Source organism: Cervus canadensis, chromosome 12 (assembly GCF_019320065.1).
Source record: "Cervus canadensis isolate Bull #8, Minnesota chromosome 12, ASM1932006v1, whole genome shotgun sequence".
In the NCBI taxonomy this organism is placed as follows: Eukaryota; Metazoa; Chordata; class Mammalia; order Artiodactyla; family Cervidae; genus Cervus; species Cervus canadensis.
The window spans coordinates 17,707,931-17,725,050 of record NC_057397.1 but is presented as its reverse complement, the minus strand read 5'-3'; the positions used below and the strand labels follow the sequence as shown (position 1 = coordinate 17,725,050).

The 17,120-nt window shown below is 39.0% G+C and overlaps 1 long non-coding RNA gene across 1 annotated transcript in view; it reads right to left on the bottom strand.

Annotated features, from left to right (window-relative positions):
* The window catches only part of LOC122451017, a 304,542-nt gene that overhangs the window by 222,368 nt on the left and 65,054 nt on the right, over window positions 1–17,120 (bottom strand). The window contains exon 3 of the long non-coding RNA XR_006272289.1: window positions 15,133–15,215. This is a non-coding gene — a long non-coding RNA (uncharacterized LOC122451017). The remainder of the gene's footprint in view (window positions 1–15,132; window positions 15,216–17,120) is intronic.

Genomic DNA, 17,120 nt, shown 5'->3' with positions numbered 1-17,120 from the left:
GTTTGATCCCTGGGTCAGGAAGATCCCCTGGAGGAGGGCATGGCAACCCACTCCAGTATTATTGCCTGGAGAATCCCATGGATAGAGGAGCCTGGTGGGCTGCAGTTCATAAGTTCGCAGAGAGTCAAACACGACTGAAGCGACTTAGCATGCAGCACACACGAGAGAATCACGGACACAGAGGGTGCAGAGCGGCTGCTTGAGTGACACGTGGATTTGGCAAAACTGTGATTATGATGGGGGAATGTCTGAAGTTTGGGAAACAGTGATCTGGTGTAGACTGTTTAAATCTTAGTTATGTGTCTGCAGCCTCATGATGCAATGAGCGGCAAAACTGAACTGGAGAGAGAGAAGGCTTCCAGCTTTAAAGCTAATGTTCTTGAAATATCCTATGCCCTGCAAATACTACATTTAACAGCTGAGAAAAGTGTCAAAACAGGGTGACCAAATTTGCCTGAGAGTGTTACTACAGAGAGACCCAAAGAGGCTGCAGCAAGTCATCCCTAGTTTCTCAATGTCAGAAAACTATCTTTAAACAAACAAATTAACATGTGATCTTTGTAGTAAAATCAAAGGATTACAATATATTCACTCAATTCCTATCTAAATGCTTAATTGTTTCATATTCATTAGTATTGAGTGGTATAAGCATTCTTAAGAATATTTAGTTACTTTTTTAACCTTTTTATGATTTGAATCTTTTTTAAAAATTTATTTATTTTAATTGGAGGCTAATTACTTTACAATATTGTAGTGGTTTTTGCTATACATTGACATGAATCAGCCATGGGTGTATATGTGTCCCTCCATCCTGAAACCCCCTCCCACCTCCCTCCCCATCCCATCCCTCAGGGTCATCCCAGTGCACCAGCCCTGAGCGCCCTGTCTCATGCATCCAACCTGGACTGGTGATCTGTTTCACATATGGTAATATACATGTTTCAATGCTATTCTCTCAAATCATCCCACCCTTGCCTTCTTCCACAGAGTCCAAAAATGTGTTCTTTATATCTGTGTCTCTTTTGCTGTCTCGCATTTAGGGTCATCGTTACCATCTTTTTAAATTCCATATATATGTGTTAATATACTGTGTTTTTTTTTCTGACTTACTTCACTCTGTATAATAGGCTCCAGTTTCATTCACCTCATTAGAACTGATTCAAATGTGTTCTTTTCAACAGCTGAGTCCACTGGGTCTATGTACCACAGCTTTCTTATCCATTCATCTGTCAATGGACATCTAGGTTGCTTCCATGTCCTAGCTATTGTAAACAGTGCTGCGATGAACATTGGGGTACACGTGTATCTTTCAGTTCTGGTTTTCTTGGTGTGTATGACCAGCAGTGAGATTGCTGGGTCATATGGCAGTTCTATTTCCAGTTTTTTAAGGAATCCTCCACAGTGTTCTCCATAATGTCTGTTCTAGCTTGAATCTTCTTTGTAGTGTACTTTATATTCTGCTTCCTAGAAGGGCTTTTTAATTTCAAGTACTCTGAAATTAGGGACCTTGTCTTTAACCTTATTTTTATGTATCCTATGACTTGGAATAGACCTTGAATCAATGGGTGTTCAACTTACAGTTGAATCTCACCTAGAAACTTGTAAATTCCCCATTTTTGACAAATCATACGATGATTTTTTTCAACCATTCACCCATTCAAAAATGTATTCAATTACTGTTACATGCCAGATGTAACCTAGCCTATCTCTAGTTTATTAGTAATTTTGAATTAATGAAGTCCAAATAAATGAGATCTCATAGTGAAAAGACATACTGAGGGTTAGAAAAAATTTAGTTACTTTAAGAGTAGAAATATCAAAATATTGATATTTTGGGAGTGCCTTTTTTTTTGTGCTTATTTTCCCTTAAGTTTTTTTTTTTTTTTAAATAATAAACAACTATTTCTTTATAAGGAGGAAAGCATTGTATTTTAAATACATTTTCAGGTTTAACTGTAAAAAGTTTTCACATTCATTTAACTCCTTTGTATTTGATGGCTCCGTGGTGGAGAATCTGCCTGCAATGCAGGAGACCACCCACAAAGCAGAAGATACAGATTTGATTCCTGGGTCAGGAAGATCCCATGAAGAAAGAAATGGCAACCCGCTCCAGTATTCTTGCCTGAGAAATCCCAAGGACAGAGGAGACTGGCAGGTTACAGTCTATTGGGTCACAAGAATCAGACACAACTTAGCCACTAAACCACCACCACCACATAACTCATTCTTTACCTTTCCCTGAAAACCTCCCTCTTGACAAAAAGATCTCAAGATCATAGGTGTAATATTATCATTTTAATTTTTGGTTCTCCCCTTATTCTGAGACTGGCAATTTTTACTTTTTAGAAGAAAATTTTCTTCTTAAATTTAAAAGGTAGTGTACTGCTATAGAAAGAGCCATAGGTCAGAAAGGCCAAAAGTCATCTCTATTCTACTAGTAGTAACTTGGAGAAGTTATTAAATCCCTCCCAGTCCTAGTTTCCTTATGAATAAGTGTGGAGTCAATAATACCTTCATGATTGTTTGCAAAGGGGATTTATGATGAAATGCCTGCCACAGAGTAGGAATATTCCACAAAATATACTTTCCCTCTCATTCCACTTTCACATTGGTTTTGAAAGTGAGGCCCCCCCACCCACCCACCCATAAGTTGTTTTGTTGACGTCAGCACAGAAGCCCAACTTGAACTCATTGCTTCTAATACCAACTCAGCTCTCTGCCATCTATCTCACAATGATTTTTCTAATGGAATCAGGAATTAGAAGCATTCTAATTCCTGGCATTTCCTGGCATTTCCATTTTCTCTATGCTTCATAGTTTGTATTTCTAGGCAGCAAAAAAACACCTATTCCTTAACATTTGATGACAGTTCTGTTTATTTGACAATGGCCTTTGATCTGGCGAATTTATGGCTTTGTCTGTCTCCCTGCCTCCTAAGGATCAGATGAGTGTTCTCAAGTATAGAAAGAAAAGCAGCCAACCATGCATCAGAGAGACAAAAGCTCACTTTGTTTGTTTTAAGCTAAGCCACCTTGTAGAATAAGCATGCTTGAGATCACATAGCTCATGGTCACTGAATTCTTGGGCTGCTCTTCTTCCCAGACAAGTCATTTCCAGCACTATCCCTCTTTGAGTAAGACAAAGAAATTCGATAATGACACTGAGTTAGGACAAGAAGGATATAATACTACTGAGCCATGTTTCAAGCAGGAGGTCAACACCAGTGTACTTTCTTAAGATAAGTAGAAGTGGTGATTATCTGTAGGTGTGATTGAGTTATCAAGAATCACTATGGGACCAGACTAAGAAAGTATGTTTATTGGGGTTGAACAGTCATTTTTTTTCAAAGAGCAAACACTTGGAAATTGCTATTAGAATAGATCAAATGGTCAGTCTTCTATTGCAAACCCTGAAATACATGGTAGGTATTTGGAGCTAGAAGGAATCTTAGAAATCTCTTACACAAACTTTCTGCATTATTGGGAAGAAAATTTATAGGGAAAATCTGAGGCTCAAATTATTGGTTGAACCAGAATTGAACTCGTGCCTTTAAATACCAGTCAGCTCTCTGCCATATGCCACATTGATTTCCCTAATGCAAGTGAGATATTAGAAGCACCCAAAATGGCATTTCCAGTTTAACATACACATACATGACATGTATGGATGTGAGAGTTGGACTATAAAGAAAGCTGAGCTCCAAAGAATTTATACTTCTGAACTGTGGAGTTGGAGAAGACTCTTGAGAGTCCCTTGGACTGCAAGGAGATCCAACAAGTCCATCCTAAAGGAAATCAGTCCTGAATATCCATTGGAAGGACTGATGCTGAAGCTGAAAGTCCAGCACTTTGGCCACCTGATGTGAAGAACTGACTCATTTGAAAAGACCCTGATGCTAGGAAAGATTGAAGGCAGGAGGAGAAGGGGACAACAGAGGATGAAATGGTTGGATAGCATCACTGACTCGATGGACATGAGTCTGAGTTAACTCTGGGAGTTGGTGATGGACAGGGAGGCCTGGCGTGCTGCTGTCCATGGGATTGCAGAGAGTTGGACACAACTGAGTGACTGGATTGAACTGAACTGAACATACCCAAGACTGTCAAATAATATCAGAGTACTTATTCCTTGACATTTGTTTTTTTCAACAAATATAATTAATGATCCCTTGTCATGTAACACATACTCATCAAGGAGAGGTAGATTTGACTGATGAATGAAATATCTTCATATTGAAGAAATTATGGGATGTCTCTTGTACATTATCAACTTATTCTTCATCTAGGGCTGAGCAAAAGGGCATTTTCATTCAGGGCTAATAAACAATGACACAAAATGCCTCTGGCTTTCTCTCTTAAAAGTGAGTTTGTAAGTATTTCCAGGAAGTTAGTCATAGCACTTGATTATGTGTAGGAATATCTTAAAAAGAAGACTACTTCCACCATGGAGTTTCAATATTCTGGGATCTGTCCAAACCAAGGGTTTGCTTTCCTTTGACCTGGCTCCTGATTGGATAAAAGGGGATTCCCAGTGACTTATATCAGTCTTTTCTTGAACTGTATAAGCAGTGAGAGGAGGGAATGGAAAAGCATTTGAGAAAGAGATGAATAGAAAGAATCATGAATAAACACATGAGTCAATGAGAGCTAACTTCCTAACCATTTGGAAAACATATCTTGTGTTTCTTAATATTCTGTCCATACTGAAAACAGATGCATAAAGACAAATCATAATGTTATAAAATTTGTAATCCAGGCCATAGAATCTACTTTGTAACCAAAGTACCGCTGCTTAGTACCAGTCAGAATCCAGCTCTTCCTGCTCCATCCTGGATTAGCATTTTATTTGGGATCACAGCATAGTATTTAGAGATGGAGATGAGATTTACATTGCTTCCAGACACTTCTATTTTGTTCAGTACACTTTGTCTACCTGGCCCTCAGTTTCTCCAACTTCCAAGTGGGAAAATAATAGGATGAACCATCTTATAAAAAAGAGAGATGCTGTAATAATCAACTGAGATTATGTATATGAAAGGAGTTGGAACATGAAAACTGAGTTCTGTAGATGATATCTATTATGATTATCACTATCTTTAATCACTCCATTAAATCGCTTGTACTAAAATGCTCTGTAATGGAATTCACTCTGTACATCTCAGGTTTCCCACTAGAGTTTAAGCTCCTTGAGAACAGAGTGTATTCATCTTTAAACCCTTCATCATCCACTGGAGTTTGTGTAAACTTCTTTTGTTTCCCTTCCAGATGCATATCCTGGGTTAGGGAGTTTCTCCTCCTGGTAAGCGATGTTCATCATGATGGCCTTTAGAAAGGGCTTGAGCTCCTTCTTCACCTGGACTCTGCAATTTAATTTTAGCCATGAGTGTTGATGGAAAAGGTCACAGAGTTCAAACCACTCTTCAGTGGAAATGAAACTGGAGAAGGGCACGGGGCCAAAAATAAGGCCCTTTCTAAGTAGTGTCTGGGGACACGGACTTCAGCACTTCAAGTGCCCACAAGTCCTTCCCTTGCTCCAGGCCTGTCAGGAGCCTCTGTGGTAGCCTACACAGGGGCATGAGGGTCCTGTTATAAAAAAGCAGAGTTGCTCTTTCCCGATACCAACCTCAGCAGAAAGGAATGCCCCTCAAATAGCCTTGTTCTTCAGTAATCACTTATGGGAACCATAGTTGTGAGGGTCCCTCTCTGTTTGCAATGGACACGTCTCAGGAGAAGAGCTGTGGATAGCCAAGCAACAATAACTTTTGTTTAGAGGAAGGAATTGTATGGAATAATATTAAGGACTCTTTCTGGAATGTCTCCTTTTCCCCATGAAGGAGGGGTACTGGGCTAGAGGAAGAAATTGTGTTCTATGTTAAAGGCTGTGCATTCTTGTATATGGTTCCCCAAACACATTTTGGAATCTATTTATTAAAATCCTTGAGAGCCAAGACTATCAAATCTGTCTTATTTTAAACAGTATATTTGATGCTAACAAAAAGTGCTAGTCTATTACAGCTTATAACTTAAATGTTTGCAATTATGGTTAGCAAGAAGATTTATGTTGCTATGAATCTTATTTTGTTCCTGGTCTTCTTCTATGTCACTGAGTGTCCATGAATCAGAAACTCCATCTTTGAACTTCCAAACAACCTTGATATGCTTGCTTGAATTGGCAGTTCAATTTAAAAACCATTACGCCAATGCATTTGCAGTCTGGTCATATTTTAATTTTCACTCATATTTTTCATGCACAGTAGTACTGTGAACTTATGGGCTGGCCCACTGCAATGATTGTAATTAAGGCAATTATATGCCATTTACCTCAACCAATGACCTGACCACACTGTGAGAGGCACTATTCTAGTAACTGATGGAAAGCTGAATGAAAGTCTAAGCTTCCTAAATGGTAAGACACAGCTCCCTATATACTGGCTCAACCTAGATCCCCAGGTTTATCTCTTTTCCTTTCTTTGACTCTCACTCATCTATCAATATTGAAGTTTGGCTTACAGTTTTTTCCACCCAAAAAGTATTTCATTCCTCCTTGACTTCATTTGTGTTGTTCCTTTCATTTGGATTGACTTTCTCTGCGTCTTCATTTGGCTGACAACAGATCATCTTGAGAATTCAGCTGACACGTTATCATAGAAAGTCTCCCTGACAGTCCCCTTCACCTGCTGCCTAATTAAACACTAATCATCTAATTTATCACCCTATGCCCCCATGGACAAGTACTTAACATAGCATATTTCAAATGATATTACAATCACCTTTTTATTTCATGTCTCTGTCTCTTACTAGGAACTCCTAATGGTGAGAGACCTTACTGTGGCTTGACTATCTTTGAATATCTCTTGAAACCCTGCAAAGATATGATGAGGCCCCAACCCTGGTACCTATAAAGGTGAGGTCACTTGGAAATAGGGATTTTGCAAATATAATAACGAGGCAAGTTAAGATGAGCTAATACTAGATTAGGGTAGGTCCTTAGTCGAATATGACAGGTGTCTTTATAAGACAAGAAGAAACAAAGAAACACGGGGCGGGGGAAGATGATCAAGTGACAATTGAGGCTGAGATTGGAGAAACACAGTTGCAAGCTGAAGGATATCATAGGTTGCCAGCGATCACCAGAAGTAGGAAGACGCCAGGAAGGTTCTCCTCTAGAGCCTTCAGTGAGGGAGGCCCTGCCAGCACCTTGACCTCAGACTTCCAGTTTACAGACGAGAGAGAATACATTTCTGTTTAAGCCACCTGGGCTCTGGTAGGTTGTTCTGGCAGCCTAGGAAACAAGTAGAACTTTTTCTTGTTGAACATCACAGTTTAAGTGTCAACATAAATCTTGCTATTTAGTAGACATTCAAGAGACTGTTTGTTATCTAAACTAAACTGGAAACACCTAGAATGCCCCACTGCTTCTTTCACCCCAGTCCTGCCCAACCACAAAGACCCATGGAAGCCTCTCTCACCCTTGGGGAACCTCCCATCATCCAGTGCTTTTTCCTCTGGGCTATTAAATCCTCTTACTATTTATAATTATTTTAATCCTAGCTATCCCAGTGATCTATAATGCATAGCTTGCCTTCTCAAAAGATTTCACACACTTTGAAGCCCAGAAGAAACTCCATCTCAGTTGTATAGTGTTACTTCTGTATCAGTCATTTCACACTCAGCAGGAATCATATTCATAACTATGTCTTAAATTGCATATATAATGTACATAACTATTTCCTACATTTCAAATGGTAGTGAGAGAAGTAAGGCTCAGATTGATGGAAAAACCTGCCCAAGACATCAGGATAGGAAGTGGCAGGGCTGGGATTTGAACTCAAGCTTGTGTGATTCCAGACCATGTTTTTCCCATGTCTGACTTTTAGTAAGACACCAGAGCGGTGACCACTGACTGGAGTCCTCAATTGCCCTTGCTGTCACTGAAGAAGAAATCTGAGACCTTTGACCAGCAGCAGAAGCTGAGCATTCAGATATGTGGGACATGAAGACCCTGCCAGGCTAGAGAGCTAGAAACCAGAGCCAACAGCAAACACACACAGAGTCCTCTTGTAATCTCCTGACATGAAGTCCTGTGTCTCCTAGTTCCCTGTTGGATGGTTCACTCTGATCCAAATGCCCAAAATAGCAATTCAACTTTTAGTAAGTGCAGTTGGGTTTCATTTGTAAATGGTAGCAGAAAAAAAATAACATTGAGGAAGCTACCAACAGATCATCTTTACCCTATTTTTAGTCATTATTTTCTGAGTCCTCCTTCCTTATTCCTGCAGGCATAAGATTGGAGAGGGAGAGCTTCTTAATCAAAACCAGGAATTCCTGAGCTGTATGGAAAATGCACAAATGCCATCAATTTCTATCCTTCTAAAGTAAGACTATATGCCATAAAACATTCTGTAAATTTCTAACAGTGACAGTAAGAGATAGTGCCATTACTTTAGAAATATGTACATGACATTTCTTGATGACTTTCATAGAACTGAGAGTTTTTTCATTATCTTTAATTAATTATATTTTTATTATATAAGTTACAGATGTACAATATAGTGATTCAAAATTTTTATAGATTATACCTTATTTATAGTTACTATAAAATATTAGCTATGTTCCCTGTGTTGTACAATATATCCTAGTGAAAGGTTGTTGCTGAACGATAAGACACGGGATTCTTGGCCTCCGGAGGAGATGAATTCAATCTGGGGCCAGAGACAAGGCTGGATCGCTCAGAGCTTTTGTGTAATAAAGCTTTATTAAAGTATAAAGGAGATAGAGAAAGCTTCTGACATAGGCATCAGAAGGGGGCAAAAGAGTACCTGCCTCCTAGTCTTTAGCTGTATGTTATGTAGTCACTCACAATCTGTTAATGAAAAGAAAGGAACGTCATAAAATTTAGAATGGCACCAGATAATTCATCCCTGGCCATAAAACGATTGACTTGAATCTTGTAGAAGGGCAGATTACCAACAAATAGTTTCATTTACATAGATTAGGGGAACAATACCTGAGTAAGTAGGTTGGGCCATTTGGTGGAACCAACTTGAAGATAGAGTCTGGGGTACATTAACATAGCTTAAGACAACATTTCCATAAGAAAAAGAAATGTATTGGTTAACTTAAGGTTTGAGAGTAGTTAGCTTCAGGTGAAACTAGGTGTCATGGCAACACAGCATTTTAAGAGAAACCTCCTTTTAAATTTGTACAGAGAAGAAAAATATATCGCTGGTTTGTTTCCTCCTGCCGCTTAAGAGAGATAAAAATGTCTGGCACTTGGAACCTCTTTCCTCCGTTTGGAGACCACTGGCCTTCCTGCCTGTTACCCTCTCACTAGTAACTTATTTTATTTTTTATTTTTTGTAACTTATTTTATATCTAATAATTTGTTCTTCTTAATTCCCCACCTCTAAGCTGTCCTTCCTCTGCACTGGTAACCACTAGTTTGTTCTCTATAAGTAAGTCTGTTTTATTTTTTTGTTATTGTTGTTATATTCACTAGTTTGTTGTTGTTGTTTTTTTTTTTTTTTTAGATTCCACATATAAGTAATGTGTGTGTGTGTTAGTCACTTAGTCATGTCCGACTTTTTGTGACCCCATGGACTGTAGCCCTCCTTGTCCTCGGAATTCTCCAGGCAAGAATACTGGAGTGGGTTGCCATTTCCTTTTCCAGGGGATCTTTCTGACCCAGGGATCAAACCCCTGGTCTCCTGCATTTCAGGTAGATTCTTTACCATCTGAGCTATAGGAAAGTCATAAGTGATAGCATACAATATCCATCTTTTTATTTATTTCCCTTCTTGTAATGCCTTCTAAGTCCATCCATGTTGTTGTAAATGCCAAAATTATTTTAAAACTATTATTATTATATTACTATTAGTTTTGTTAAAATAATGTCTTGGGCAGCTTGGGCTGCTATAACACAATACCACAAACAGAGTGGTCAATAGTCACATATTTTTCACAGTTCTGGAGGCTGGAATACCAAGATCAAGGTGCCAGAAGATGTGGTTTGTGATGAGGACACCGTGCTGGCTCATAGATGGCCTCCTTCTCATTGTATCCTTACACAAGGAGAGCGAGCTCTGGTCTCTCTTCCTCTTATGAGGAGGAAACTAATCCCAACATGAGGGCCCTGGCCTTTTTACTTCATTTAAACCTAAATACTTCCCAATGGCTCCACCTCCAAATACAATCACATGGAGGGTTAGGGCCTCCATATAAGAATTTTGAAGGTGGGGACACAAACATTCAGTTCACGACTAATAGTGCATGATTTGAAACAGTAACTTTTGCTCACCTAACAAAACCCTGGCAATTCTATAAACTGAAAGGAAGATAATGCAAAATGTTTAATTCTGAATATTCACAGTCATGAAATGTTTACTTCAATATTCTAAAAAACTTAAGTGTATTTTCAAAATCAGTGTAGTGACAAACCTATGTCCTACTCCTGCTCCCAGGATTCACCCGTGAATAGGTTACCTAAGCTTTGTGATGGGGCAGCCAAATCTCAGGCCATTTGCATGTGCATATCAATGATGATAGTAAAGGTTTATAGCTCATTCAGTAAACTAGGAATCCATGTATCTTCAATGATATAAATGAATAAATAAATGGGGCAAGATGAGGGCTCTTTGTTACAGTAATAAATATGGATGGAGTGATGGAGTTTAAAGTTATTTGATGATCATCATAGAAATAATTTGGGTGAGAAATATCAGTGGATGTAAAACTAAAGGATGGAAATGAGATGCAAAATAGGATTTTGCAGACTCAAAGAATCACCTCATGAGATACTTATTAATAGCAAAAATAACTATGAAGTAAACTCGATGATACCAAGTGACCAATATTAATGCCATCAGTGATGGAAAAGTTGGCATCTTGTGCCATTTGAATGGGAGACAATAAGAACACAGCATCACTTCTGTTGATATTCTAGCCAAAAATGTATGACCTGGGTCTAATTATGGCGAAACACTGGAGAAACCCCAAAAGAAAGACATTCTATTAAATAACTGATCAGTGATCTTCAAAAATGTGATGGTCAGAAAAACCAAGAAAAGACTGAGCAACTAAAGCAAGTTGAAGGAGATCAGAGAAACCCGACAACTCAGAACGATATATAATACTAGATCGGACCCTTTGATCATAAAGAATATTATTGGGACAACTGGTAAAACATCAACAGGATATCTGGGTAAATGAAGATATATCAATTCTTTGCACTAATCTTACATGAACAATTTTTTTAAGGTTTGAAATTGCTTCTAATTAAAAGCAATTTTAAAAATATTTTAAAAGATAACTTGAATTCTGGAAGTAATTCCATTTTGTGACAGGAAGCAAACAAGTTCCAAGTAGGATTTTGAATTGATAATTAGATTTGAGATGAATTTGAGAAACTTCAGTTACCATTGTTCTTTTCCAGAATAGAAGAAGATATTTTTGTTCTTGATGGATTAATGCTAGTGCTTGAAAAAAATATCTAAGAAACTTAAAATGATCTGTTGCTTTGATCTTATGGCGTTATTTAGAGGAAGCTGGAAAGCAAATTAAATTTTTTTCAATCACATACACGGTGCATTTAATTATAGGCATTATTTAGGGGATACATGAAAGCATTTTGTTGGTATCTTTTGTTTCTTTCATGATAAAAACAAGGGAATTGTTTTGTGTGTAGGGGAGTGGTTTTTTTTCCAGAGGATAATGCATTTTAGAGGCTCTGCATGCTTTAAGTGTTTCTCAGAGCTGATTAAAGCCTTGTATTTGGATTGGAAAGCTAGTGCTCATCTGTGTAATAAATGTCCTTTCATTGCATGAAAGAAGGACTTCCTAAGTCAGAGTTAGAGACATGGCAGGATTACACAAGGACAGGTGGCCGAGAGTTAAGATTGGGGAAAAGCTAACAGGGAAAGGTGTGGAATTTAGAGAGTAAGGGACATTCACTTCCAGAATTACTAAAATTTTGATTTTCTTGTGATTTAATCAAGTTAAATATTCCTTCTTCAAAATGTGTATATTTTAATCTCCATTGTAGCCCAGCTACACAAAAGTGAAAGTGTTAGTCACTCAGTTGTGTCTGACTCTTTGCGACCCCACGAACTGTAGCCCACAAGTCTCTTCTGTCCATAGGATTCTCCAGGCAAGAATACTGGAGTGGGTTGCCGTGTCTTCCTCCAAGGGATCTTCCCAATCCAGAGATTGAACCCAAGTCTCCTGCATGGCAGGCAGATTCTTTACCCATCTAAGTCACCTGGGAAGCCCAGTTACCTAGAGCAACATCAATAAATAACTGATAATAGATTTGAAATTGAATAAATGAGTAACGATGGATGACTGAAATGAATGCCTGGATTATGTCCTCTTATCTGTTTTACCCTCACTTTCTAGACACTCCAGAGCAGGAATCAAATTACCACTCACAGGCCAAATCTGACTTGCTGCCTATTTTTGTAAATAAAGTTTTATTGGAACATGGCCATGCCCACCTGTCTGTGTATTGTCTATGGCTGCTTTCCTGCTGCAGCAGCAGAATTGTTGAGTACTTATAATACAGACTTCACAAGCCATCAACCCCACCATGTTGACTGACTCCTTACGTATAAATGTTTGCTGACTCCTATTCTAGAGAATGTTCGAGTGTTTAGTTTAAATGGTGATAAATCTGATAGCGGTGCTTCTAGGATATGATTCATAACTATTACTTCAGCCTCTTAGAGTTCTTTGAAGACAACTCATAAGTAATAATCTTCCTGTTTGCCCTTCACTTTCTGCATTAGGAAGCAGTCCTCTCTGGGTATTACGAAATTAGGAACTGGAAACAGATCACCGCTGACAAAGGCGTTAGAAGGACTAGAAGGATAAAAACGAGACAGTCACAGGTTAGTAACTCTAGGAGACTAATATAAGACTACCCCTCCAAGGCTGCAGAAACAAAAAAGAACATGAATGGTTTTACTTGGCGCTCACCATTGCCCACCACCAACTCTGATGATGTTGGAACCGAGCTGCCTGATGGGAGCCCGGGACTGCACACACACCAGCTAGCAGTTGCTGCCCACTGCTGGAGAGGCCACCAAGAGATGGGGGGGAAATTACTTTTTCTTCTTCACTCCTTCCAGACTCCCATGTATGCCTCCAATGGCATAAACGAAAAAGGAGCCTGTTGGCAAGGGTGTCTGGCAGACATGGCTTATGAACTGCTAGTCCCAAGAGTCAAAAGGAGGGATGAGGCTGACGGACAACAGAAACTATGTGCCCAAAACTCATGATACTTCACTCGCTTGATCATCAGGTTTATCTCCTCATCAGAATATCCTCTTCAGTAGTGGTGGTGGTGACGGTGAGAAGAATGCCGTAAAATGATACAAGGAGAGAACACAGTGTCTACAAAGCCAAAGGTTGATAGGAGCATCTGATACACTTTGGCTGAAAACACATGATGGGGCAAAAGGACTGCTGTTTGCAGAAGCCTCTAGAGAGGCAAAGCTGGACAGGGGAAACAGCACGAGAAACCCTACACGTGATGAAAGAAGGGGCGGCACAAGCAAGACATAAACATGGCTGTGGGATCTGACCAAGTTTTAGCTAGTCTAGGCCTGATATTCCTCATTAGAGGAGTCAGATTCCAGATACCTAGGCCAAGGATCGATGAGAGGAACCACAGGGAAGCTTCTGTTTTTATGATGATTCAGACTGCTCAGCTATGGGTGCCCATAGATCTGAATTGTGAAGGATTCTCACCACCTCCAGGTTCACTGGGAAAGAGCACCATGGTGCCTTCCACCAGCACAGACATGGTACACTGTGTCTTATGTCTGCTACTATGAATGTATATACCTGGGAGTATTCTTTAACTTAGGAGTTTCCAAAGACAGCAAAAGGATTTGTAGAGAATGAGTGCTATGACTAAGTAAGTCTTCAGTACATAGTTTTATGGGGAAAAAAGTGTCTGTAATAGATTCTCACATTAGTATCCAATCGTTCTTAGTTTAAAAAAAAATAGTGATAACATGAGTAAGAATTGCTAAGGGAATAGGTTTTTGGCTGGTCTGACTCAGACATACTTCTGTGGGTTGTGCTGGTTCCATGGCTACTTGCCAGAGTTAGACATGTTGCATTAGAACACAAAAATTCTTCCCTCATATGGAGAGCATTGGTTTTAGTCCACAAAACCATGAGAAATAAACATACCTTTACTTTTGTATATATTAACTTAATTTCTATATTGTTTCAATGCCATGTATAGTTACAGATGGGAAAACAAAACTAAACTGATTAAGATCCTTTCCTCACATTTCCCTCGAGATGGATTTTAGAATAACAGAGACCACACAGTCTCTTACAGGGGCTTATCTTGTTTGATATTTAATGAGTCTCCCATTGTTACTGTATTGGCTACAAGTCCTCTAAAGAGGCCTTGGATGCACACAGCAAAAGAACTGATCTGGGCCACGCCAAGGTGTGGAAAGTCTTTTCAGAGACTGCTCGCCTGCACACACACACGCACACAGAACTCTTTGCCTTTTTTTAGTTTCTTCTTGCCATACTAAAGCCTCATCTGATCATCCTCAAAGCTATGTGTCCATAAACCCATCTTGGTCTGTCATCGGCTTTCAGGGAGATGGCCAAAAAATTATTCAATTTCAGGGACCCATCATCCTCTGAACTCTCAGTGGCTCCCTTCAGATCTTTCCCATTCATGGAAGCTGGGGAGTATTAACTATGTGGAGTGAGGTGAGACTAAGGGTAAAGGTAAGGAAACCTTTAAATCAACAATATTCTCCCTACATTTGCTTCTGCAGTTACTAAAAAATAGCCTTTAGTTATTGAACCTTTATGTGTTAATGTAGAAACTAATGCAAAAAGCTGCAGGTCTGATTTGTGCATTTTTTTCAGATCTCCCTGAGGACTGTCTCTTCTTTAAGGAATGGTTGGTTGTTCCCTCATTTCTCTCTTTGGTTCTCTTTCCATGAACACAAAAAGGAAATAAGTAAAGGAATGACAGGTAGACCCCACATTCTGTAGATGAGGAAACAAACAAGCCAACTTGACCTTCAATTCACATACCTGACTCATGGCAGAGTCAGTCGGGAACCAAGGCTTTCGACTGTGAGGTCAGGGCACTTACCTCCAGATCTGTGCTTCTCCAGACGTGGTGAGCATGGGGAAGACAGGTCAAATGACTTGAACTGACATTTCACCAAAGATCATCTGCAAAGAGCCAGGAGTACATTAGTAGCCATCAGATTAACTTTGTTAGTCCCCTTGGTGGTGCCGAGAGTTGGACACAAGTGAAGTGCCGAGCACTCATGCATGGTGGCACTAGTGATAGACTCTGACTGACCACACAGGAGATGCAAGAGACAGGGGTTCAATCCCTGGGTTGGGAAGACCCCCTAGAGACCGGCATGGCAACCACTCCTGTATTCTTGTGGGGAAGATCCCGTGGACAGGGGAGCCTGGTGGGCTACAGTCTATAAGGTCACAAAGAGTCTGATATGACTGAAGCGACTTAGCACACACAGTCTCCACTGAAGTGAAAATAAGAACTGCCATGTCAGGCATGTCACTAGTATGGCAAAAGTGAAAATGACTAAACACACCAAAGACTGGCAAGGATGTGGACAAACTGGAACTCTCATACATTGCTGGTAGGAATACGAGAACTCTTTGGCAGTATTGTATAAATTTAAATATATGTTTACTCTACGATCCACCATTTCTACTATGTATTTATACAAGAGAAATAAAAATATATGCCCACAAAAATAAGAGTGTTTATAAAATCCTTATTCATAACAGCCCCAAACTTGAGACAATCTTTATGTCTGTGAATAGGACAACTGATAGAAATTTTCATATACTTAGTATTCTCTAACGTTACTCAAAGGAACAAATGATAGATACCTACAGCAACATGACTGAATCTCAAAAATATGTACAAAGCAAGTCACACGCTTACATACATTGTGTAATTCCATTTATGTAGATTTAAATAAAACCTATGGTGACAGAAGTTAGAAAGAGGTTATCTCTGGGCAGAGGTTGGGAACTAGGAAAAGACATGGGGAACTTTCTCAGGTGATGAAAATGTTCTGCGTCTTGTTTTTGGTGGTGAGGGCCATGTGAGATCAGTTTAATTGGGTCAAATGAATAAACTGTACACCAGACTTAACATTTAGGATTTGTACATTTCACTCAGTGTATACTATACATACTATAGTAAAAAACATATCAGAAATTAAGTAATAAGATAGTGGCATTAAGTCCTGAAGCAAACCTGCAGAGACTTACAAATTGGCTTCTTTAATGTGTCCAATCAGATAAGTCTGGGCAGAGATGAGGACTCTGCCTTTTAATTAGTCTCCCAGGTGATTCTGACACAGGTGTTCAGAGAACCACACTTCAAGAAATACTACTCCTCCCTTTGGTGCCAGGATATATTTTTAACACTATTTTTAATGAGCTTTCCTTTGATTGCCAATTTTCCACTTCCATGTTACTGAGTAACTTTTCTCTACATTTCAGCACTGATATAGGTTAAAACAATCCTGTTTTGTAGTCTGGATATCTGGATTGGTTTCTCGGGCCTATTAATTGGGTTTGATTATGTGAACTTTCATAAAATATTTAAATCTATTAATTAAAACACTAGTGGGAATCAGAGTTCCTTTTAAGACAGGGATTTGCTTTCATCTAGAAACCTTTGTACCTGACCTATGCACATTGTTTTTCCATGGTTTTTTTTCCCTCTTCAGCTAGAAAACATAAGAAAACATTACCTTGTTGGCACAATGCTTGCCAAAGAATGCAGTTCATAATAGGTGTTTGATAAATGGAGATGCTTGAATGGGAAAATAAATAAATAAAGCAGTTATGTGAGAGAATGAGCTTGAAAAGATTTCAAATAAATGAAGATACTTCAGACATTTTTTGTTCCATGTATTATGTTTGGCACAGTGTTTTCTCATAAAATCCCCACAGTTCCTTTATAAAGGAGGTATATATTATCCCCATTTTACAGATGAGGAAAGAGGCTTGAAGTGGTTTAGTGGCCAAGATCAAACAAATATTGCAACAGATTTTTCAAGTTTGTGAGGCAGAAATGAACAACCA